The sequence below is a fragment of the Poecilia latipinna genome, unplaced genomic scaffold, assembly GCF_001443285.1.
Source record: "Poecilia latipinna isolate Pla-1442-1.1 unplaced genomic scaffold, P_latipinna-1.0 Scaffold2204, whole genome shotgun sequence".
In the NCBI taxonomy this organism is placed as follows: Eukaryota; Metazoa; Chordata; class Actinopteri; order Cyprinodontiformes; family Poeciliidae; genus Poecilia; species Poecilia latipinna.
This window is the reverse complement of record NW_015114820.1, coordinates 15,154-41,954: the sequence shown is the minus strand read 5'-3', so window position 1 is coordinate 41,954 and position 26,801 is coordinate 15,154. Positions and strand designations below refer to the sequence as shown.

The window sequence follows — 26,801 nt, the reverse complement described above, 5'->3', positions numbered from 1 at the left end:
AAAAATTAATCAGCACAGAAACTCCAAAACACACAAAGAAGAAATATATATGTGTGTGTGTGTATATATATATATATATATATATATATATATATATAATTATGTAAAAGAGACTTTTCTTAGACTAACATAGAAATCAGCATAAGATTGTTAAGCTTACAGTCCAGCTATCCAAACCAACCTGGCTTTGTATGAACAAGTAATGTCTTCCCACACCTAAGATTAGATTTTTTCATTTGTCAAAAAAAATGTGGAAGAATTTCAGCCAACTTTTCTTTGCTGAATTTTTCTTCCTCTTTCTTAGCATGAACAATCCGTTAAGGGCCAGGCCACACCATCCAACATTAGTGCAGACTTTAACCACATGCTTCTCCAAACCCTCCATTTAGACTTTTGATTCATAACGAAAGAACATGTAAACTTAAAGTCACAATCCAATAGCCAGACTTTCTCCTTCAAGGCGTTCGGGTAGAAAACAGAACTGGACATTCCATCAATTATGTCAAGTCATCCCGATGTAGCAAAGCCAAACCATCACACCACCACCACCATCTTTGACTGTAGATGTTATCTTCTCTTTTCTGAAATGGAACCAAAATTTAATTTGCTTGATTAAATGAAACACTAAAAAAATATGCAAACATCTGGTATTTTCATCATCACAATTTACTATGTCAGTGTCTGTGTTGTGTTGCAAAGTTGGAACAAGTCTTTTGTTAATGCCTTAGCATCTCCGTGTTATAGTAATGTTATGTAATACCGAAACTATTTTCACTGAAATTATTAGTTGCCTTTTTATGTAAAAAAAAATCAGATTTAGAGCCACAGATAAAAGAAAAAAAAGATGCCAGGAATCTGCCTACAAAAGCAGTTTTATCCAGGTGCACTGCTCGGCAGAATCCAGCTCTGCTTTCAGACCATTTTTAAACCAGTTCTCTGCTGAAATGTTGTAGCTGTTTTGACGAGAGCTTTAAGATATCTTAATAGTCAGTGAGACGGCAATATTTTTGTTTAGAGCAGGGAACGTATAAGGTCACCAAACCTTTCGAAGACCTATGTAGAAGGGGCACAACACACAGCACACTTAAACAGTGTGTGCTGTGTGTGTTTCCGTTATCAGCTTCAAGTTGCTTGTTCAGATTAATCTACATCGTCACAATTTCTCTCACACCTACCGAGTCACTGGTCTACTTAAAACAATGCTGATGGACATAAACAAGCAAACAAGAACATTGATTTACTTTTGTAATTACTCAAGCGAAGGAGTATGCAGCTGCATCTTAAATACTTAAAAAAAAAAACACAGTAATTCATTATGTAACAATCAGGAATTTTCAGATCAGTGTTTTTGTCCCTGATGCTGATGAATAAAAGCACAGAATTGTCTTTGGGTTCTGAATACTCAGTAGGTTAAACGTTTCTTGAGTATTACACGGTCTGCATCAGCATTGTGATTTTGTTCCACTGAATTCATTCACCAATGAATGAATGCTTAAATTTCACATAAAAGAAATCCCTTTGCAACTCTTTGATCCCAATGTTTGTTTCAGTACTGCACCACGTTCACAAAGCAGTTTACGGTAAATACATGGTAGTGTATTTAGTAAGTGTAATCTCACCCGTCAAGTGTAGCAACTGGGAGCATTTCCGTTGATTTTTGTCTAGTGGCCATCTTCGTTTGTTTGTTCTGCAAATAAAAGAATAGACGCAGACTTGATGGAGAAACTCGTATTTTGATGCACCGGCTTTTGCTTTGATTTGTTGATTTGCTGTGAGATTATTTATCTCAAGATGTATCCAGTGTTGCATTAAATTTTCACCAAGATCTTTTATTGATCAGAGAGTTTGATCACTGCGCCATGCCTTCTCCACCACATCTTTTAGATTCTCAGTGTAGTTAAAGTCTGGAATGTGTGGTCACCAATCCATGTGGGAAAAAATGATGTCTGATGATCCTGAACCACTCTCTCACAGCTTGGGGTCTAATGAATGCTGGCATTGCTATCTTTGAATATATGGCCATTGCATCAGGGAAGAAATATATTCATTGATGGAATGGAATATCACGTCCATTCAGGATTTTTTTTTTTTCCAGCCACATTTCTTCCTTGAAGATAGTTCCCCACTTTTCTTTCAGATTTGAGTAACTCCTTGGACAGTTCATAACCTGTATTTAGTAGTTTATAGATTCTATGTTGATGTTTCCTTTGTCTGATACCAAATGTGACCCTTCATAAAAGGACGCAATAGATGTAATGCAATGAAATCCCTAAAATGCACAATGGACGTTTTGGTTCCGACGGTAAAAAAGGTCCAGACACTTATAAACGTGTAAATAGTTTTGCAAGGCACTGCATCCAACAAATGAAATGACTAACACGAATCAGAAAACTGGCGCCTGCGTGAACAGGGCCAACAATTGCTTCCTCACTATAGAGCACCTCAAAACAACTTAAACTGTGTAATGTGACGTGTTCTTTATAAAACCCGCTTACAGTCTGGCTTTAATAGCATCGCTCAGCAGGAGAAAGGTTAATTATCACATCCTGCTACAGACAGACAGGACACCTCCTCCTGTCAAACACGCACACAGACACGCGGCGTCAAGCAAACCTGTGTGTGTAAGTGCCACATAAAGATGTAATCTAGCATCTGCTCGTCCTCGCTCCCCTCATCACACAGTTGAAGCATTCGTTTCTCCTCTCTTCTGCTGTCCTTTCTCTTCTACTGCCGTCATTATTCACGACATGACAGCGCCGATCGTGATAATTTCGTTTATGTTAGGAGGAACTTGAGAGAGTCCCTTCAGATCGTGGCCCGCGGCTTTGATCCCGTTTGTGAAGAGGGGAGGTTTGTTGGCTCTTGTGAAGAAATGAAAACAGATGGGTGGAGGGAGGTATTTTGTGAACGTGAAGCTGGGATCCTCAGAAAATGATTACTGCTGTTTTCCATGGAAGAAGGCCAGCAATTTGGAGCAAAAAAAAAAAAAAAAAACAAAAAAAAAAACAGAACAGTGACAACTCAAGAAGAACCAAATTGAAGGTTTTTTTTTTTTTTCATCTAAAAATTGTCAGCTCTGTTTTCATATCATGAGCCCTCTTCCAACTGCAGCTCTTGCGGTGTCCTACTCACTTCTCCTTGCCACTTTATCTTTTGTATGAAGGATCTCTCCTTATCGGACTGCATGTCTTTTTATCCCCCCATGTTTCTGTACCCGCTTATTTGTGTTGTCTCCCATCCGCCTCCTCCCTTTCACCATCCTCGCTTCCTTGCCAGTCTAGACAACGTCACCAGCAGGTGCCAAGTGTTGGGAGAGGTGGAGAAAATGGGGTGAGAAAGAATGAGGGAGGGTAAAAGGAAAAGAGCCAAGGGAGAAGGGGAGAGAGTACGTGAGAATAGAGATTAATAGATCAAGCAAGAGTGTGGTATGATGAAAGTTTCGAGGGGTATGGAGAGAAAGGAGAGCGATGGGTTAGGTTAGAGTGGATTGGGACAGAAAGTGGGAAGAACGGTAGGGGGGGATATACGAGATCAGAGCAAGCGCAATAGGTGCAGTTGGGGAAAAGAGATGAGAGAGATGTTATTATAATGTTCGGGTTGGGTGTGTCGGGTGCTTCAAGGAGGTGGGGAGAGAACATTGTGTCAAACGAGGGAGAAAATAATATAATGAGAGGTGAGGAAGAAAGGAGTGAAGTAAGAGGAGAAAAGCAGTGTGACAAAATTGCGAGGTGGAATACACTATAAAAAACGAAATTTGTGACAGGATTACATTTTAGCCAATAAAAAGATTTTGATTTTGATTAGAAAGGTGTAACTGTAGTATTAATTATTGATTCAATTATAACAACATTACTGACTATTTTTTTGTTATCACAAATCCTACCAAAACAGTCAGTCGTCGTCTATACTCGCTGTGCTAAGCTAAAGATTCTCCCCAAGCAGTCGTAGCTCCGGTTGACTTTGGTGTGGTTTAGACCGTGTGCATTATCCAGCAGAAAACAATAAATTATGTGCCTGATTGAAATTTCTTATTTTTGTAAGTGGCTTGAGATGTTATGAGTGACCCTGCCTTTTATCCATTGGGCGCTGGAGATAAGCGGCAGCTCGTTTCGCGCAAGGATAAGCAATGTCCGTTAATGAATGGATGGATGTTTACGAGTATTGAAGATGCACTAAAAACAATTATCATTTCTAACATGAATTAATCCAGCATCATAGCAGATTGAGTTTTGAAGTGGTGCCCTTGTCATCACTTGTTTCAGCCGTATTCTCCCCCACACACACCAGAGTGAACTCTTCGAGCATGATACTTTGCCTCTGTCTGAGTTGTACTTCTCAGAAAAAGAAAAAAAAAACAACAACAAATGTCTGGCTTGAGGAAGAGGCTTGTCCAGCATTAAACTAATTTTATGCTTCAAAACTCAATCTGCTATGATGCTGGATTAATTCATGTTAGAAATGATAATTGTTCTTAGTGCATCTTCAACACTCGTAAACATCCATCCATTCATTAAATTTAAATTTAAATTGAAATCACTAAACCCATCAAATCTTTGTGAACCCCATCACTGTATACAATTCCTCTAGCCATCTACTATCATCTTTATACTGTCATATACGTCAGTGATCCAGACGTTCACTCGTATAAACGTAAGGGTTATTTGAGCTTGCAATTTAAAAACTTTCTGATATGATACTTTTTACAAAGTTTACACTGTTTTACCAGCATTTTGTATTTTTAATCACAAATCAGTTATTTTTGAGTCTCTCTGTCTCCCTGGTAAAGTTTCCCTCTTGACAAACAGGGATGAGGACAAACCCGTCCTCAAAGTGGTCCTAATGCTTAGAATTGTATTAATTTAGCGAGGATTTTAAAACTTTCTTGGAATTTTATTGACTAAAGTGAATGTTAGCCGGTGAACATTTTTTAATTATATTAAAATGCTAAATTGTAACAGATTTTATTGGTAGCGTGTAAAACAGCGATGGGTGGATGGATGGAGTGTAAAAGAGGACACAGCATAGGAACAACGTTGTGCTTTTATGGGAGGACTCGAGCTAGAAAGAAAGAAAGGTAGGTAATAAGGCCATAGCTCACTCCTGTAGATGTGTGCAAGTGTGTGTGTTTTATGTGCGTGTGTTTCTGACAAGCCTATGTGTGCACAAGTTTGTGTGTCTGTCAGTTCTTCGGTATCGGAGAGGGAGCAGCCTCTATCCTATTAGTGACTACCTCTCACTGGATGACTTATATGCACCTCGTTTTTCACCAGCAGCATGACAGCAGATACCGGGCAGAAACAAACACACGTGTGTGCTTGCACACATGCACAGTCGTGCATCTACAGGAGCTGTGACGGGAGTAATCTGCTCATCCTTCCTGATGTAAAAAGAACGAGTTCCATCAGAGCAGGAAAAATCTCGCAGCTTACCAGCAAAGTGTGAAATTGTAGAAAAACCTTTAGAAACCAATGTATCAACATACAAAGGTATTTGTCATTGAGGCTGGGAGTGAATAATAGCTTTAGGCAAGGTGGTTGAAAGTGAACCTAATTTCTTGTACTTATCAAGAAGTAATTACCATTTTGGTAGTGACTTATTGTAATTAATCACCACGTAATCTGTAATGTTATTCATTACTTAGCCAAGGCTGTCAAGGATGCATTCAGTTAATTAAAAAAATCAAGAGCAAACTGTCACAAGTTGTGTGTTTAAAATCCCAAAAAAAAAAGAGCCTGGGAAGAGCTGTTACCTTAGATCCTCTGCAGCATCGTGCTGCCGCCCTCATGCTCTTCAGGTTGTATGATGTTCCCAGGTTGGCACGCTTCTTCTTTTGTCCCTTTAATTGTACCAATGGTCATTGTGACAAAATACTCCAGGTTTAGTATCATCATTAGTATCAAAATGTATCGTTTATAAATGAATTTGCAAAATGTAATTTGGCTTTCTTAAAACTGCTTTTGCAGTGATGGCTTCTTCATCTCTTTGTGGCTTTTCAATTCGTGTTTGTGAAGGACTTGTTACACTGTGGATAATGGCACTCTTATCAGCTTCAACCAATATATTCACAAGGTCACTGACTTTTAATCCCAGGTCAGTGCACACATTTTGTACCAAAATGCATTCACCTCTAGGACACTCAAACCTATCTCTTTTCTGATTGGCAGTATGAATGAATATTTCCATGCTGCTTTGATAACATTGATCCAATTCTTTTTTTATTTTAATACCATAAATTCAAATACAATCATGTTAAATAAATAAGAATGGTATTAAATAGTTAATTTTTATCACTGAGTGAAGTAAATTATATGGATTAATTACACAAACTAATGTTTTCAAGCCTTTATTTCTATTAAATATGATGAGTTTTTTCAGTGCGATTTATGGGAAAACTACATTTAAGTTTCGAATATTACAACAGACCAATAAAATAAAAATCCTATTTATTATCTGATAAATTAGCCTTATCGGAACACATAATGTAATTGATTGATTTCACAGCTTTCATTGGTTGTTCTGATTTAATTAGTTGTCTCCATGCTGGGCTGCATCGATGCAGTCATTTATTCAAGAAGAAACCTAACTAATAATACTTGCATTTAATAAACATTATTTTTAGAAGCCTGATTCCTTGATTCCTTAAAATGTATTCTTTATTGATATTGTGTGATATTTGAGTTTTCCAAGACACTGAGTTATTTAACTCTATACAAATACAAAAATACTCAACCACCGATTAATAATCTACTTCAGCTAAATGCACAGTAGGTTTACCTTTTAAATATTATGTATGATTTTGCTTTATGAACATCAAAATCTTTAAATAAATCTTGGAAAAACCTATAAAAAAAACCCTGAAGGAAATTTTGAACCAGGATAAAACTGCACATAAATACGCACGTAGAGTTAAAACATCTTTTTAATCCAGTCTTGTCCTTTAAAGTGAAAGTTCATTGGTGTTATTGTAATTTAGCATTTTCATTGTGACATTTTCTCCCTGGAATGAAGATTGACCCCATCAGACTTTGCACGCACAGGGTTCCAAGCCAGCCTGAAGACTAATGATTCGGTTGGGAAACGGGTGGATTTCAGCATCTATGCTGTTGCTTTTACTCATTTTAATTAAATTTATGCATACCACCCCCCTCCCCCTAGTTGTGTATTTAGGGCATCTGTTTTAGTTAGAGAGAGAGAGAGAGAGAGAGAGAGAGAGAGAGAGAGAGAGAGAGAAGTGGGTCACTTTAGCGGTGGGACTGAGGGACTTCATTAGGACGCCTGTTGCTGTCTTTGTGCGGCCATTCTTGCTCTTCCCCAGCATTCCCATTCAGTGCTCGTGGGAATCCAATATCAGCCTAACATTTGTGACCTCGTCAAAAGCGAGAAATAACCAGGTGTCAGGTCATCTTGGTCTCTCTTCTGCTTCCAGAGTGGTGGCTTTCTGCCACCTTTCTTTATTTATTCAGTCTATATTAAAGCTCTGTCTCAGTTACCTCTAAAAGAAAAATGTCAGGTGTTACTTATTCAAAATTTTTGCCGTTTCCTAATGAGAAAACCTCCAGGCTTTGTGTTTGCAGTGTAAGCAGTGGAATGTAATCATTCAGAGAGTTTCGTGTTAACGATGAAAGGAGATTAGATGTTCTGTTTATTAATGATTAATTGGAATAAAGCTAAAGTTTCTCTGGTTTAGAAGTTCTTCTTTCCTCTCACATCTCATTTGCCCTCACTCACATCCCATAATTCTCCACATCTGCCTCTCTTTCCTCTTCGTACTCTCTCACCCTTTTGTATTTTTCACCTCACCTCTGTGTTGAAGACAGTTCTATTCCGCTTGCTTCATCTCCTCAGTCAGTCGCTCTCTTGGCCCCCAGCACAGCAGAGTCCAATATGTCTTTAAAAGTAGGACATCACTGAGTAATTTGTTGCACCTATGAAGTGATACTTCACAATTGTCACCATATTTCCATGTCTGCAGGCCCGCTCCAAGCACACAATAGCGGCTTCTTCTCAGGAGAGCAGGCGTCATTGCTTTTTCTTGTCACTGTGGTGTTAAGCAGAACTTAACTTGTTTCACTAAGACATGGCACCTCTTCATGATGTAAGCTTTGTCATTTCACTGCACATAATTTGTTGCCATGTAAACCCTTCTGTTGTAGCTGTTCTCCATTTGTCGCCCATTTTACTTGGGCAGGGTGGTGAACACAGACATTTTGAGCTGCTTTGGGTAGTAAATGTACTTTATTTGAATATGTATAAACTTTTAATAAATTGGATATGCTATAATTATGGACATCCTCTTAATAAAGTGCAAAGACAGACAATGTTAGCAATATTTTCTTAAGACAAAGAATCCACTTTTGTTTTTCACAAAGGCTTCATACAAAAATGTGTTTAAAATAAAAATCTCAATTCTGTGAGGAATTATCCAGTTCAGTCCTAATCATGTACCTAATCACATAAAACACTCACTTCTAAGCTCTACTTTTTTCCTACACTTTGAACCATGCGGCTTATAGCTCGGTGCGCCTTTCTGTGGATTTTTTTTTTCAACCACCAGGGGGCTCTTTAACAGGAAGTGAAGTCAAAATTCGAAATTAAAGAAGTGCTAATTTTCATTTAGAACAAGCACATGCTAGCAGCAGGCACGACGGAGAAATTTCTTCAAACTCGTATGATACAGCTTTTAAGTGGAGGGCTAAAGATCTGGCAGTACAGGAGGGAAATAGAGCCGCTGCACTTAAGCTTGGCGTGAACGAAACCATGGTTTGGCGTTGGAGACGGAGGGCCTCGTCCTTAATATATCCATCAGATTTATTAGGACGCAGCCCTCTGCTGCATCCTTATGGAAAACCGCAAACGGCGGCGATATCAGCGGCTTATAGCCCGGTGCGGCTTATTTATGTACGTTTCCAGTTTAAAAAAAAAAAAAAAAAAAAAAAATTGTAGCTGCGGCTTTTAGTATGGTGCACTCTATAGTCCAGAAAATGCAGTACTAGCTGTTGTCGGTTCTTGACATTAACTGGATATAACTTTTCAAGACAGGCTTCTCTTGATGAGAAATACAGCAGTATGTTAAAATCACATGGTCTCATGAGATTTTTTTAAGCTCGTTGTAAAACGACTTAAATTATTGGTGTTGAAGTTTTGTGACCTTTAAATGCCCATCAAGTTTACCTTGGTTCATTTTAAACTGTTTTTTTGTTGCTTTGATTATAGATATGGAAGGATAACTGTTTTGCATATAATTTCCTGACTTGTAATACAGTGCCTTAATAATTACATGTCCTCGTCTTTCCCATTTTGAAAAATGTCTGAAGAAACTGGGCCTCTGTGTGAGTTTATATTTATTTCACCCTCTAAAGGGACTTATTCAACAATTAGATTCAATTAAATTACATTAGATCACATTAAAATGTACACACACTCTTAAAAAGCAGTGTGTGAATGATAAAAAGGGACGTCAATGGGGAACTGTTATGGGGAAATTGGCTCAAGTGATTTTATAGAACAAACAAGACGAGAAGCAAATAAATGGATAAATATCTTTTGGCTATTTACGTTCAAGAACATGAAATTTAAACAAAAGCGCGATTCAGATGAATCCAGAGCAGCGCCACAAAGGATCTCCTTCACAGATGTGTGAATTCAGATTTTCTATTTGTTTCCTGTCGGCCTTCCAACCCCACTGATGTGTGAAGATGGGCTGATTTTGCTGTTACAACCACTCAAACATGGGATTGCACTTAAGCCTGCATTAATAAATTTTTCAAAGGGCAGCACTGCAAGCTCTCAATACAAGAGTGACACATCATGTGACATGCGTGGAGCTCGCACACTTTACTGTCTTCACCAGCTATTTGCAAAGCCCTCAGTTTCTGTAAAAAGTCTAATCAAGTGTGTCTTTGAAACTGTCATTGGTTTGTGTGTTGGGGAGGGGATGAAAATAAATGTCAGCCTGCAAAGTAGTTTTAGCCCCCCCCCCCCATTTATTAGCCTCTATTGCAGCTCCATCAGATGGACTATTAGTGTCAAGAAGATTATAATTATTATATTTCTGCTCTTTTCCACCTGCTGCTGTTAGTTAGGTGACCTTTTGGAACAGGTCTAATTAGCTGTGGATCTATTCAGGCTGGGCAGGTCTCCATTTGAGTCATCATCAGATCAGCTGCTTTCTAAACTTGCCATTCACTCCTGAGCAATTAGTTGACCCACAGAGCAGTTATTACAGACTGTGAAGGGGAATTTTCAATAGTGGGAGTAAACCCTAAACTGTATTGTCCTTGCAGGAAATAGTTTGGTGTTCTGAAATTCTATCTCAAATGTACTTTTGGTTGAGATAGTTTAGCTGTTTTCACAGGCGTCAGATGGACTCTGCTGTGGCTGTAGGATTTTTATTATTATTTTTGGTTCTCGCTCTAATTGGCATTTATGCAAACACCCTTCTTGTCGACTGCAGTTTTCAATGGGTTTTTATTTGCTAGAGGTTACAAGACTGTCCGCATGTTCACTTAGTACATAAAGGCTAAAATCAGAGTCTATGAAAGAAAAAGGCCATTCCAATGATCTGAGATGCTTCTCTGAAACTGTGATCTGATGCTGCATGCCGAATGATCAGACGTTACTCCAGTTCGTTATACAGGGCAGAGTGTAAACGTCCTAGTCCTAGAAATGATCTAATCAGTTGGTCTCATCCATTGTTAAAGTATTTAATAAAAGATGCAACAAAATGCAATAATAATTGTTCTCCTTTTATTACTAAAATAAATATTTATGTAACATCTTAAAGAAATATTGAAGTGATCGGATTATATCCAGCTAAAATCCAACATCCTAACGTCTCCATTAGGTGTAAATCCAGACTAGCTGGTTTGACTGGTTTGGTTTATTCCATGAAACTTAATAAATCATTTACATTTGTCTTCAGTGGTTATTTACAGAGAGGTTGACAATTATGTACACAGGAAGTGAAGTTCGGAGGTGGTGAGCCAACAATGACCTACCAATACGAAGCAGCAAACAAGAAATTTCTGATGGAAGTAGCTGTAATATAAAGGTAAAGCAATGGAAAAAGCTAAAATAAAGCAGTTCTAGGTGAATTATATCTAGCTGATTTTTAGACTGTTTTCTTTTCAGAAAAGGTTTACATGCTCTGTTTTCAGTATTAGATCGGTGGTGGCTTGTCGCCTCCTGTCTCCATTTTTTGTCCAACTCCATATAAAAAGATGTCTATGTACATAACCAACAAATGCCAGTGCGGCTGAAGTCTAAAGACTTATGAAAATATGTATTTGCATAAATCTGTATGATGTTTTTGAGACTGGCATTTTTTTTCTAAGACGGTTGACGTCTGCTTTGGTCTATGCTTCTCTTAAAGTAGCCATTAGAGTCAGCCTCTAACTAATCTGGATTTATGCTAAATGAAGAGGCCAAGAAAGCCATCGGCCTTTATAATCCCCTCGCTAAAATAATTATTTAAATAATAATAATACCACTAAGGCAAATGTTGCATTGGTAAATTATATTTTTTTTATATATTTATTTTGTTTTGCAGAAAGTAAACAATATCCCAGATGTGTGAATGCTGTTAAAAGCTGTGACTTAAACAAAAATATTAAAGGGACAACATTGGTTGCCAAGCAAAAAAGAATAATAAAAAAATTCACCCTTGAGAGAGGTTGTTTTATTATAAAGGCATAGCCAAACAGAGGATGTTTATCAGCTACACTGCCATAAACTTATGTAGATGTGAAGATCTGTCGGGAATGCTCCATTTTAGTGCCAGAAAGACGGAGCAACTTTACACAAGAAACAGAAAGGAACATCATATTGTAAACATGAGGTTCTTGTAATAAATATTAGTTCTTGCAAAACATTTTTTTTTATGGAGAGAAAGAAATGGAAATGATTCAAGCTGAAAATTAATTTGCACTTGGCATGACAACTCATGTACAAGCTAGCGTTACCACAGCGGTGGAGTTAGTCGATGTAAGAAGTTTGAAAAATAGAAGTTTAAGAGTTTAAGGCCAGTTTTAAGTAACCAGCTACACAGGTTAATGTTGTAATTCTAAGTATAATGATGGTGTGGAGAACAAAAAAATCTCCCTGATAAAAGTTCCTTCATCCCGGAATCTTTATTGGATTGCATGATGGTTTGTATCTACGCAGCTCTCTGCTTGTGACAAAAAATGCTTTGTAAAAAAGAAAATAAAAAATAATATAGTTTTGATTGAGTCAACATTATTTATTAAATTAGAGTGTTCAGGGGTTCCAGTGTTTGAACACTAAACAATAACACAAGCTTATTATCTTGCATCTGCAAGGTCTCCCATATAGAGACGTTTGGTAGCATCTCTATTTTCCCAAATGTGCTGTCTCTGTAAGGTTGCAAGTTATTTCTGAAGAAATAACGTCCCCAGGAACTAACAAGTGTGTAGCAGTAGAGCGGACGCCTCATGTACAGAGGCTATATCGTCCTCAATTCGGCTGTCCTGAGTTCAATCCCCAGTCTTGAGACCTTTGCTACATGTCTGTCTCCCTTTGCTCTCAGCCCATTTCCTGTCTAGAAACCAGTCAATAAGGGCTATATTAGTGCCAAAAATTTTTTTAAATTAAAACTGAAAAAGAAATGATACCTTGTGTTACAATGATTAACCTTAATTAACGGTTAACCTCTGCGCCAGTCTCATCTTGAAACCTCAGTTTTTCTTCCAGGTCTGCCCTGGATTCAACTTCACAGTTAAGCACCACCATTTGTTGTGTTTGGCACTTAGGAAGCCCCTAGAAAACACTTTGAAGTTTGTGTTTGTAACATGGAAGATCAGGATTCAATGAACATGTAAACTTTTTCATTACATGTTTGATATCACAGCTGCACAGATCATGCAGTCACAGTATTCTGATATTTCTTTAAATTCTAAAAGTATTTTCATTATCCTGTCTATAACTTTACTTCACAATAGGATTAAAATGAGAACAGTCTTATGTTGTGTTTTTTTTCTTTTATGATTTTTGATGCCGTTTTGCATAATTACTTTATAAGTATAGTTGTGCAAGTTGAATAAATCTTATTCCATCAGGGGCCCTTCCAGTCTTAAGTGTGGGAGCAAAAGTTCACACCTCAGAGCTCAGTTTTATTTTGCAGCCATTTTGTGTATCTATCATGTATCTGCCTAAAATCCTTAATCATCCCTATTACTTTGTGTTGCGATTTAGATACTAGGCATGCATAACTCCCACCAGCCGTAAACAAGTACGAGTTGTTTATGCAGAACAGTGTTGTGCTGTTGTGATCCCCTGCTGCTGGCTTGACCCGCAAAATAACTTCCCTAAAATTCTGGAAAAAATTTGGATCAGAGGCTGCAAATAGATTTGCAAAAGAGTAAACATGTTTACAAACTTATTTTAGCTGCTGAAATGTTGTCTCCAGAAAATTGCACTGCGGGTGAGCATGTGATCGTCACACACTTCACACTTAAGTGACGGTGTAAGAAGAGACGGTGCTGCTCGAGGAAATCTGTGCAAGGAGATGATATTTGTGGGCCATCATGTCAGTGTTATGGGTGGCCCTCAGTGTGCTATTCCACTTTAACTGGGGTTAAAGATGTATGTCTGCAGCCCATTCCGCTGCCCAACTCACCCACTTGCCTTGATGTTGAGTTCAGTTGACAGAAGCCCTAAGAAGAGTGTTTCACACATGCTGAGTGAAGCCAAACCAAAGTAAGCCTCGTTCCACTGGGCTGCCGTGGTTAGGGGTTAGACATCACAAATTATCTGGGCCATCGGCGTGCAATTCAGTGCAGAAATAGTTTGCCTCATGGTGTGAAAATGGTACGAGAAAGCACTTCGCTGACCTAAATAATCTGCAGCTTTGCCCTGAATCCCATCCGCCACCAGCTGAAACCTGCAAGAGGATGTCCAGACACAACACGCGGATATGAATTCCCTTCTAATTGACTCTCGCAGAACAGTCAGTTCAGCCATTTAACATAAAAAAAAAACCTTCAAAGGCTGCTGTGAAGGGTTCCCATGGGAGTTCTCTGAGAGTTTCAAAGAAGGTAAAAAAAAAAAAAAAAAGGGCCTCATAGTGGGTGCCACTTTATCACACAAAAATCAGGGAGGAATCTACAAGTATATCTGCTCACACCAATTCTGGATAAACATACAAGATCTTCTATAAAATCTGCATTAGATTTCCAGTTTTCACACTTCCTTTCAGACACAAATTTGCTGGGTCTTTCATTACTTCTACTGGGCAGATAAAGACGAGCAAAATAGGTCAGCAAGACTGGAAAAAATATATTTTTTCTTGTTACAACCACAAATGTCATTGTGTTCTGTGGGATCGTATGTGATATGCCAACAAAAAGCAGCACAGAATTTATATGAGCTTCAAGTTTAAAAAAAATAAAATAAAATAACTGCAGCATGCATTTGTACTCAACCCCTTCTCCCCTGAAGCCCCAAATAAAACCCATTGCATCCACGCAGCCTCATAAGAAGCATGTGTATGTATTAAAATGCCCTAGTTAAGGTTAAGACCTCAATTACATACTGAATTTCTGTTGAGTCTTGATATTTATAGACCATCTGCATCCAATCTATTTTGCAAAGAAGAATTGGTGACAGTTTTTTGGGCAAGCAATACTGATCAGAGATTGCTTTGTAATATTAAATCATGGCTTAAAACTAGAGGAGATGGTTTTAATCCAGAAAAAAAAAAAGCTGTATAGATAAAAATCACTTATTTTTATTTTTACTAGAACAATACCCAACAGTTGTCTTGAACATATTTGGATCATTTGTCTTCTGTTTCAGAGTTATGCACAATTTTATGTTGGTCCATCAAATAAAACTCCCAGTAATTAAAATCTGAGATTTTAACTGGACAAAATGTGTAAAAGTTCAAGGGTTGACAATAAATTTGAACGGCAGAGGAAGACTGCACAGTTAAGTCAAAATCTCAGATAGATATAGAGGATAACTTAATCGCACTGTAGTTCTCTTGCAAGCAGATTTTTACAGCTCTCGTATTATTAGGGAAGAAACATGATGCAACTGGAGAAAGAATCCAGGGACGAATGTGTCATCAACTGAAAATAAAGTGTGAACTAGTTTTCACACACTGTGTGCAACAAGCATTTGCCACAGTGCACATAGTATGCACAAGCTGGGGCAGCAGAGAAATCTATCACATCTTTCACAGATCATGAAAGCCAGGCACAGACATGGACTCATCAAACGGCTTTTCGATTACATTACGTAAGATGCTCCTGCTGCTGCTGCGACCTGAAAACGGCTGGTGTTTGTGGGTCAAAGAAAGCAACAGTAATGACACAGAGCCTAGTTATCATTCGCTGTTAAATCACTCATCATGTTTCCTTCATGAAATCCCTGCATTTTAGTGTATGCTGCCATCATCTACTGGCCCGGTTTGTTAAGTCGGTCAGCGGCACGAATGCAGGAGTGGTGTAACAGCGCAGACTGGTGGCGGCTGCTTGCTATGGCATGTTATCTCTCTGTTAGCCAGAGGCAGATTGCAACCAATCAGTGGTGAAAAGAACCATTACCGTTTGTTCTAGTGTAAAATTACAGGTGTGTTGTGGGTGAAATGTGTCAAACTTTTATATGGTAGCTATTTACTACGATAAAATCCTTCAAAGGTTTAATTTTTACATGTTTTAGATGCTTTCAGTTGTGTAGTTTTGCCATGATGTCATGACAAGAATAACTGTGGACCCGTTTCTAATCCTCTGAGACCCTCTCCACATCTGAAGTGATTTTTCTCTTTTTTTTTTTTTTTTTGCTGTGTCTCAGTGCACTCTGCCGTACCACGAATATTGAATAAGAGTCTCGGGTCAATGCAGTGACCAAACACTGGAAAACACTGAAGAGTGATGTCTGGATGTTGTGTGTATGTCGGCGTGTTGTTGTATTCACATTTCACACACCTCTGTGCTCGAGCACCCACCTGTGTCCTAATACAACACCCCGCCCACTCTCCTCACCCATCAGTGTGTGCTTCCTGTACTCAAGTGCAGTATGCTTTTCCCACCTTGTCTTGTTTTTTTTTTTACCCTTTTTATTCAGCCCCTTCTCCCCCTCACAGTCTGCAAGATTTGCACACTGCTGCTGTGGAAGGCCCTAAAAGCCTTAAAAGCTCCCACTGTAGGAGTTGAGCCAGGGCTGTCCATTTGACCCAGACTGCTTTTGGAACAACTCAGTCGTTGAACTCTGGCTTCGCTGTGGAAAAAAAAAAAAAAAAAAAGTCTCGGCTTGAATGCTGTAAACATGAACGTGCCCAGAGTTTTACACACACACACACACACACACACACACACACACACACGCAGTCAGAAATACAGGGAACTTTTAGAAAGTGAGACTTGGCTTTAAAAGCTCTGAGTTCTGAAAGACTGAGGCACTGTTCCTAATCCCTTTCCCACTTTTTTTTCTTTTCTTCTCATTTCTCTCCCCCCCTCCCCCTCTTTCTGTCTCTACCTCTTCTTGTGTCTTGTAGGAGAATTCTGGGGAGATTTCGTGCTCTTTTATTCCTCAAGGATGAAGCAGCAACGTGAATCTGTGTACTGAAGCAAGGTAAGCACTGATCACGGTGTTGCTAAAACAGAAACGTGAACATATTCTTCAACTTTCACTCTCCAATGCAGATTTGTTTCCTTACTGATTTGCACACAGCAGGCATTTGCATTTATGAATAGCACTTTTCAGTATAAAAGTATGTACACGGAAACTGTAAACAAAAACGGCAAAAATGATCAAAGTGTTTTTTCGACTACTACATGAGAAATAATTTGACATAGTTACTAATCATATTAATGTTATCAGTATCTTTATTATTAAAACAATCATATGGAGTGAAGTTGAAAATATTTTTCATTTTCAAATTGCATGAAACAGCACGATACAATTTTTCCATTTACAGAGCATCAATGTGTAAGAAGCTTGTAAGAGATGGTCTGCTTGTAGTTTGCTAAAAGGAGTTTTATAACAGCAGTACCCGAATAGGGGCAATAATTTACTGCTTAAAATGTCGGATTTGGAGTTACTTTTATCAAGAATGAACCCAATTTTCTTTTGTATTAAAATAGTCTCTGGACATCAAAATTCAAAGAATGCAATGTTTTTTTTATTTTAAATTTAAAGTATCTATGATTATACCTTTATTATAATTTGGTTATGTCGAGAGTCATAACTTAATATCGCAAGTAAGTAAATTCTGCTGCTTGTGTCTATGCTGAAGTTCCATTTCATGCACACTATTACTGCAAATAAATAAGTGTAAAAACAAAAAATATAAGCCCAGATAATTAAATTGTTCTTTCCTTCTACTCTAGTGGGTCTGTATTAAAAAAAAAACCTCTTCAGAAATTACTAATACATATTTAAAAGAGGTATGATATGAAGGTCACACCCAAAAAGTAAAGAAATAAATTTAAATTATATTTGATCCCCAGTTGTAAAGACCAATATAGCTATAACTGAGGCGATTTAACTGGAAGTGGGTCCCCAAATCAAATTCTGCCCAGGGCCTCAATAAATGTTTTGTCAACTCCGGGAGGATAAAGTGACCATTTGATTCTGTGATCAGTCAATTTAATTGTTGTCTTTCCAGTGTAGTGTGGAAGATCTGTAATCGTTGTATCAACCCTCCATACCACTTGGGTCTTCTGGTTCACGTCTACTCTGCATCCTTAAAATCAGAACCAAACATGGAGAAGCAGCGTTCAAGTTTTACGCTCCTCTATTTTTAAAAAAAACTCCCAGAAAACCATAAAGATGCATAAGCAGAGTTCCTTTAAATAAAAGCCCATTTGTTTGCAGTTGCCTTTGATTAAAAATAACTGAAACATCACTAATTTCAGTCTGTTGTTTTCATCATGTGCTATACAAAACACTTGGCTTGCTATGCTTAAATGCACATAAAAAAAACCCCACAATACCTTGTGTCAGCTCTAGAAATACAAAAACAAAGGGATATGGAGAACATGTTTGCTCTGAGACACTGACTGAAGAAAGGGAACACGGAGGAAGACTTGATTCTCGGGAACAGAAAGTGAGTGAAGACACTGTCGACAGGATTAAAGTTTAACCAAACATCACCAGCCCCCAGGAGAGGCAAATCTGCTGCCATCCGCAGTGGACAGAAGGCAGGAAAAGACATGCAAAGAGACAAGACAAGACAGAGCGGCGATCCCCAGCTGTCTTTAAAAACTGCTGCCTCTGATACATTATTGAATACGCGGCTCTCCAACGCATCGCTGAGCCTTCTTCCCGTGTTAGTGTTCAAGTTTGCATAGCGTCACTGCTCTAAAAATAAAGCATTCGCTCATCCTTTCCCAGTTTGTTTTAAAGATGCAGAAGCCGCATGAAGCTGGTGCGTGTTGCTGCTCTGAGTGCCACTTTCTCCGTTCTGAGGCTGGCTGGAATTTGAGTTTGCGCTTGACTCATTTTGGCTATCGAGCCTCTGAAGTACAAAGAAAAGAAAAGCAGACTCAGAGATTTGATCAAACTCTTTGAACGTATTCTTGGATGATGTGCTGAGGATTTTGAGGCGAGCTGATTGCTTCACTGGTACTCCTCTGTACTGTACGCAGAAGGCAGAAAGATAGTATCATGGGGGATTTTTTCGGAATCAAACAGCATGTTAAACATCAAATCTTTGTCTAGTGCACAACTCATCTACTCCTTTTTTTTTATCTTCAGTAAGTTACATTTGAGCCTTTGTTGTAGAAGTTCACATTCTTAAGACTTTCTGCATGTGGAGTTACTGGGTGCCCCACCACCCTGCAAGGATAAGATGAAGGATGGATGGATGGATGGATGGATGGAGGAAGTACCGGGTGTAATCTACAGGTGGCAGCAGAGTAACGTACCTAACAGGAACGCTCTTGAATGGCCCCTTTGAACAGATAGCACCTTCATAGGCCCCCCTATCTAGTTCTCTGTCTGCCTCATCATCACTACATGTTTTGAAGCAAATCATTTTTTGTAGGACAGGAAGGAAAGAGGACACACCAATCAATATGATTTTTTTGATGAGTATTCAATTGTCCAAACATGTCTTCTCTGTTCTCTTTCAGCTCCCACATTCAAACTTCAACGGCGAGGATGAAACATGAGCAAAGGTACGGTATGTTTGGTTTTGTCGGTTTCCGCGCAACGAGAGGGAGGGAGCCGCTGTATGCAGTCAGTCGATTTGGAGGCGTGCACCTCCGTCCCCTGACTGATGTTGCAGTGACATGATCGGCTTGACTGCTAGTAGCTCTTTGTGAGGTTGCTATAGTGACTGTGGATTGAGTGTTGGGGAGACCAGAGAGGAATACGAGGGTGCAGAAGGGGGCGGAATGGGAAATGAAGTGCCTGGTGCCTCTGGCCTGTGAGGCTCATTTGTGTGTCTGTGTTTGTACTTTGTAAGAGAGTGGATGTGATATAAGTGTTTATCTGTATGGGGAATCCAACGTTAAAGAGCCACTCATCTGTGTAATTGGGAATTTGATCAAGATAACTCACAAATGCACTCAGGCAGACAGACAAACATCAACTCTCTGTCGGTGTAGGAGTCAATAAGACGTAGGAACTGTGACAGCCAACGTGTGGGCTGAGGGTATCCTGCTTTGCATCAGACGCATACACACAAATTAGTGGGTCGCCCTTCATTGCTTTTCGGTTCATTGCGCCGTCAAAGAAACGATGTGTGAGCTCACGCCAGCAGACAAAATACCTCGCACATACAGCGACTTAAACACATATTGCAAAGTTAAGATATAGAACAGGGTAGAATATCATTTTAATATTGATGATACAGTTTGACTAGTTTCAGTGTAGGGCCCCCTTATTTTGCTAAGCAAAGAGTTTATTGCTTTTCCATTTATCCCTAGTTGGGCTTTAACATAATCAACAAAATATTCAAACAACCAACTAGCTAGTATTATGTTATTCTGGAGATCAAAATACACATACAATGTCAGTATAGCAAATTTGGAGTAGCAAACACACTAAAATAAACACATAGTTTGCAAATAAATCTTTTTCTGTCTTTATTAATACTAAAAATGTGTTTGTTTTTTTTTGTTTGTTTGTTTTTTTGCTTAACTAGACCATTCCAATATGCCAAATAGCAAACTAATTTGAATTATAAACGCTTCGGCTGCTGAACATTTCATAAATTCATATAAATGAGCACTTTTTGCCTTAACTATTCATAAATGCGACTGAACTCAAGCTTTTATTTTGAAAAGCTACAAATTCCCTATGACCTTACACCAGGGATCTTCAGCTTCAGGCCTTGAGGGCTGGTGTCTTGCAGCTTTTAGATGTGTCTCGGCTTTAATACACCTGTGTTAAATAATGAGGTCATTGGCAGGACACTGGAGAACTTGACTGCAAACTGAGGAGATAATTCAACCACTGAATTCAGCTGTGCTGGACCAGGGACAGATCTAAACGATGCAGGACACCAGGCCTTGAAGACATAGTCGAAGTTCCCAGTCTTACATCACAGAAAATGTAAGTCCATTCTGTACCCAGCTTCCCTAAAATGATAAAACAGACAGGACAGTCTAGATTTTTTTGTTTGTTTTCCAAATTCATGTTCATAGACTTAAAGATGGTTTTAAAGCTTCTTAAGTTGTCAAAATTGATGTCCTGCCCACATTTGTGATTTATTAGTACACTTAAAAGTAGATCAGGGTCTGACATCTCAAGTCCTAGAGTGCCAGCGTCCTTCAACTTTTAGTTGTGTCTCTGCTTCAATATATCTGAGTCAGATAAGCCGGTCATTGGCGGGTCTCTGGAGAACTTGACTACATAATTCAATCTAAAAAAAATCTAAAGGTTGCAAGACACCGGCCCCAGAGGACTGGAGCTGTTTACCACTGACGTAGATCTGTCCCATCCACCAGCCTTTTTAATGTCCTAAAAACCATAAACCACCCTTCCTTCAGGAGGATGACAGAGACTTCCTTGTTATAAAATTATAATATTATAACAACAGGACATCATGTTGTGTTGAATCCTCTAAATCATTCTCTACATCCCATGCTATTTTGTACTTTCCTGGCACATAGTGCCATTTTAGAGCACAACCAGTTAACTATGTTACTTTAAGTTGTTCTAAAAATATACAATGAACATATATATATATATATATATATATATATATATATATATATATATATATATATATATATATATATATATATATATATATATAAAACATTGCTTAATAGAAATTTAACTTCACATCATAGCCATATCTGATACCTTGAAATTGGCTTCTGTTTCCTTTAAGAAGCTCCTACCCTTTCCAGAACTTTCCCTTCTGGATGTCGTAACAACAGTTTTCCCCCTGATTCCATTCGCAACCTTTCTTAGGAGAGTTGGACTGAGAAGTAGTTTGAATGACAATCAGCAGATTCGCATTTCCACCAGTTGTTTGCTAATTGCTGCTGTCACTAGTCTAATGGGGCTAAATGGGGAAGACATGGGTGAGGGGCGCTCTGCAGGGAGGAAACTCTGCTGGAGACTGCAGCTCCAAGGAGGAGCTTTGGGTAAAATGGCGCAGGCGTTGGGACACCTCCGAGTGGCTGCTCTGCAAGATTCAAGGATTTCTCAGACATGCAGGAATAAATCACAGCAACACTGATGAGGAAATAACATTATAACATTATTTGAAGCTCAGAAAGTCCCTATAGTACCATTGTCTGGTTAGGGCTCTTTTTTTGCTCGTGCCCTCTAGAGGAGCTAACAGGAAGTTATCTGACATTCTAATAGCACCAACTTTCCAAAAGAAATCAACTAACATCAGAAATGCATTAAGATATTCTCTTAAATGCATTTTCTTTACGGAAAGATAAATCTGTGACCTAATCAACCATAAACATATTCTTCACAGTACAAATTACACATTTGATGTTTTACAAACCCATTGGAAGAAAATATACTCCGTCCTTGTTCTAACACGACTCCAAGCAATTTCTTTTGTGACTGTAGTTTTTCATCTCAGAAAGAAGTTCAGGAATGTTAATAAATCTTTCACAGATGTAAGTGAACAGGCCAAGGTAGCAGAGAGAACATGCCCACACACAGGTCACCTGAATCATCCTCTTGATTCCTCCTGACAATAAAAGCAAAGCCGTGGACCTTGAATGATGCCTCGCTCCTTTGTAGTTAGACTCTTGCCAAAGCCTTGGGAATAGAGCATTGAGAATTAGGCTGCTGTGATGCAGCTTCCCACTCATCAAATATAAATTAAATTCCACTTGGACCAGATACCTTAGTGGTATCACAGGTGGTTTCCAAGGTCTTTCTTATACCCATTCAAGCAGCTTGATCTTATGTTCCCTCATCCCACGCTGTTTCTTTGTGAATACAAGACATTAGGAATGAGTCGGTCACAAACCTACATTTAGTTAATCTGATATCATTGGAAATAGTGAAAGAGCAAGGAACTAAAATTAGGTGGGTGATGTTTTTTTTTTTTTAGGAGTAAGTCAGCAAGGATGTCTGGTAATCTGTCACAGAGAGCATATGGTGTTTATTCATGTTCAATAAACCCAAACAGTACATACAGAAACATAGACTCATCTGTTTCTGAAAATAAATATTACCATTTTAAGTTACCAGAAGTGGCTATGGTCTGAAGAGCTATTACAACTGTAAACACATGCTCTAGAGCTTTTCAAACCAATGTTTAAACCAGTAGAAGCAACCAGATGTAACAATGAAGCATCTGCCTGCTATGAAAGGCAGTCATTGAGTTTTGTTGTAAAAATCTGAACTTAACTCTAATGATGAAACAGGTGATCTTAAACGGGTGATTCTTGTTTCAAAAGTGAAGCAATAATCGTCCACAGTCATGTAAAGAGCACGACACAAAAAAAAAATTAAAAACAGAATAATCTTTATGGGTATTTTTCATGGCCCTGTTATGCAGTCATGATCGTTTTTAACACAAATCCTATAGATAACAGACGTTAAAAGAGAAAACGCATAAAATAAAAGCCTCAGTAAAAGTGATTCTGGACATTTAAATAAGAGTGTTACTGAAAGTTAAACAAATGACAGCTGGAGAATATCCTATACCTAGGTTTAGTTAATGTGTTCCCATGTGAGCTGCCTCAGGTGAACCAATCTTTTTTTGGGTAACAAATTAAAGAAACCCTCACGCTCCCATGCCAACACACGGCAAAACCATTCTTGTGCATGTCCGCATGCATCTCCAGAGCGTGGTGTGTAAAATAGTCATTGTGAAAGAAATAATATGCTGTACTATACAGGGATGGCTTCACAGACGGATTACACTTAGATGATTCCTCAATAGAGAATTTAGTCTCGGGTAGCCAAGCTTAATCCGCGGCTGTGGGAGCAGACCAAAGTAGTGTAGAGCTGTGGCCAGATATGACAAAGAACAGAGTGCTGCCAGATTAGTTCATACAGGAACAAGGCCGAGGGTCTCTTGACAGCTTTTCCTAAATCTCACTGCTCTCGCTAATGCAGTCTGAAGGAAACGTTTGTCCCCTTTCTGTCCTCTTGCCTGTCTTACTGACTCGCAATTTTGGTCCCTATGTCTCAGCTAGATGTGAGAACAGAATGTGTGCCTGCGTGGACTCTGCGAGTGCTATCGCTTCATTAGTGTTGAAGATTTTTGGGTCAGCTGTAGCCTTGTTCCCAGTGTTCCATGTGCTGTAATTACCCTCACGTGAGTCACGTCTGATAATTAGGATAGCCTCAGCAGGACTCGGCAGTACTCACACGCACATACTGGGTACATGCGCACATGGGACACACATACACACTCATCACTCATTAGTGGAGAGCTTACCATCCAGTACAGCACTAATGGGATTACCGTTGCTGAGGGCTTCACTCATCAACCTCTTACTCCTCTCTCTGCTCGCTATCAAGAGCAGTTCTTAAATGCTGAAAAGGCTGAGTCGCTCCATGAAGTGCCCCGGTGTCCATTTGGACTAAAGACCCTAAGAACATAAAAGCACAACATGACTGGTTTTACTACGACCGGACCCTTCTCTCGTTCCTCATTTACTGTAACTTAACCCTTGTGCGTGCGTGGACTGTGGCAAATGATACAAGTTTTACGGGTGTGGGGTCGGTTGGACCCCATTTCTAAACACAAGGGTTAAAAGACATGATCAAAAAAAAAAGAAAAAACTAATTTTCAGTTTTTCCATGTTGCATTGTCCATCAGTTGTTTTCTAACTTGGGCTCACATGATTCACATACATCCTTAAAACGTAGCTGCACAAAGCAGCATTCCCTACTATAGCCTCAGTCAGTTTTTAAGACTAGACCAACAACATTTGTTTGACTCGTCTTTTATACAGCTTTGCAACATCACGTGGCTGGAAACTGGATTTATGGAATGATGTTTTTAAAAAGGTTTCAACTACTATACTGTCCCGTACTGGTACTCTGTCATGCAAGAGCAGAGTAACTCCAATATGGAAAGGGACTGCGACTTATACTTGGTATATCTAGAGCTGTAGCAATACATCCAGCTCACAAGACAAGGCGATGCGTGATATTGAACTGGAATGCAAGGATTTTTTTTTTGTCTTCATGTATAAGTTACAGGCTACAAACTGGGTTTTAAAAAAGAAGTCTGGAATTTGTAGAATAATCTACAATAATTTATGTCTTGCTCTTTGATTGTCCAATTCCAAAAAGAAAAAAAAAAACTTTTAAAATGCTTATTTGTGTTTTCACAAATGAGCTGCAAGCTAATTCGGGCAGTCAGCTTAACCTGTGTTGCTGCTTCACACTTGATTTCTCCCACTCACTGCAGAATATATCAAGCATACTCTAACATTTTGGCCGTTCTACTCAAGCTGCAAAAGATCCGTTACACTCTGCTTGAATGCTCTGTTGCCTGGCTGCTGCTGCCAGTTTCTGCTTGGTTTTCTTCAGCTCCTCCACTAACACGGTGCTCTGCTGGGGCTCCAAGGTTAGACATCTTCTTCTCATCTTCTCACACAAGGTATACAAGCTGAATTTCTTCTCACCTCCTAACTTAATTTGCCATAGTAAGAAGGTTCACGTTTATTTCCTAATACTGACGTGCAAAGTCAGTAAAAGAAGGAGAAAAAAACATCGCTTGTTGAAAAGAATACCAACATTTTACAACAAAATACTTTTAGGATTTTAAACTCGGGTCCACCCGTTAAAAAAGGTGACTGAATCCTTTAGCCCAGCCAGAAGCAATGGGTTACCCTCATTCTGTTGGAGCTGACAAGTCAATTATCTCTCCCAGGGAGACCCCTGCAGACTATTACAAGAGTGAATTGATTTTAATCACTGTATGGACTGTGGAGGACCACAATTTCTGACCGGAACAATGGTCAGTGAAAAATAGTTTGTTTCTCGCTGAACCCTTTACCAACCTCATATAAGAAAGAGCATTGAGAATGCTGGATGCTATGTTTTTAAGGTATTATTTACTGTGAAACAGTATGTTGAAGAGTGAATACATTAAAAAACACTAAAAATAAAAGAATGAAGATCAACTTTTACATCCTAAATGGGAATTTATCATCATGCCGGTTCTTTTATTTTTCAAAGCCTGTGGGGAGAATATCAGAAATGGACTCGAATTTCATACTCAGTTCACCCTTTCTGTTATCTACTGAATGTCTTGTTCTCTCTTGCACTAAGAGTGACTACACTACAGGCATTCAGAAAAGATAGCTCTGAAACACAGTTTAATATTAGCTACACCACAATGCAAAAGAAAATTGCAAAGTTTGAGTCTTTGTCCCCCAAGACAGCATCCACAGCAAACAGTGTTGCAGTCAGTCAAACCTTGTAGCGCTTAGCATGGTGTGTTTACTGATTGAAAATAGGTCAAACTTTTGAGTTTTCAAATAACTCGTCTTTTCTCTGTGCTTCTCTTGTACTGAGGCTGTGAAAGGCTGCAGCAGACGTCCAGTTCACAGTCCACAATAACATATCGATCTGTAAAGTTAACTTGAAAAACTGAGGAATTATGAACTCTGCGGATTAGGGAATACAATGAGTTAAAGTGATTTTTTTATGTTTTCTTCTTCTTTTACTGTGCACTTGGGCAAAGGCTGAATGTGTGGGTTGCTCCCTGTTTTCAGCACACTCAGTGAAAATCCTCATGTCCTCTCAGGTGTTATGTTTACAGCTGTGCCGGAACTGATAAATACCCCTGACTACTGCAGAATCATTTGACGCCGGATTGAATGCCTAGCCAGCAACCGCAGGCCAAAAAACATGCTGTTCTGGAGCCAGAAATACCTTCAGGGACAGAAAGACATATGCAGCAGTAATCACCAGTTCCTCACCAGCATTGGCCTTTTTCCTCCTATGTCACTGCACCCATTTCAACAGATCATTTAGAAGCAATATTACCCTCAGCCATCCAGTTGTCACCGTGTGTTTTCTGTGGATGGAAAATAGTAATGGAGATATTGGCTGCAGAATCGTTGAGCCCAGGCCATCGTGCTGAGTGGTTCGATGGCGAGGAGAGCTTAGATTGAGGGCCACGGCTCCTATCTGCAGTACTGCACATCAAGTGGGGGGGACAGGGGGAGGGCATAGCAAAAAGAGGCGCCGCTGAAAGCTGTAATTTTTAAACACCATGCGTCACAAGCACAAACATAAACTGATACACAAATACAGACGCACACACAGGCAGTGGATTAGGATGGGGATTATAGAAGCATAGCTGTAAAACAGGCAGGGACAGATCAGTGTCAGACTTCACAAACACTTACACACACACACACACGCACACACACACACACACG

At 39.0% G+C, this 26,801-nt stretch overlaps 1 long non-coding RNA gene across 1 annotated transcript in view; it reads left to right on the top strand.

Annotated features, from left to right (window-relative positions):
- The window catches only part of LOC106936720 (uncharacterized), a 56,315-nt gene that overhangs the window by 17,098 nt on the left and 12,416 nt on the right, over positions 1 to 26,801 (top strand). Inside the window, exons 2-3 of the long non-coding RNA XR_001422195.1 lie at positions 16,514 to 16,590; positions 19,095 to 19,139. This is a non-coding gene — a long non-coding RNA (uncharacterized LOC106936720). The remainder of the gene's footprint in view (positions 1 to 16,513; positions 16,591 to 19,094; positions 19,140 to 26,801) is intronic.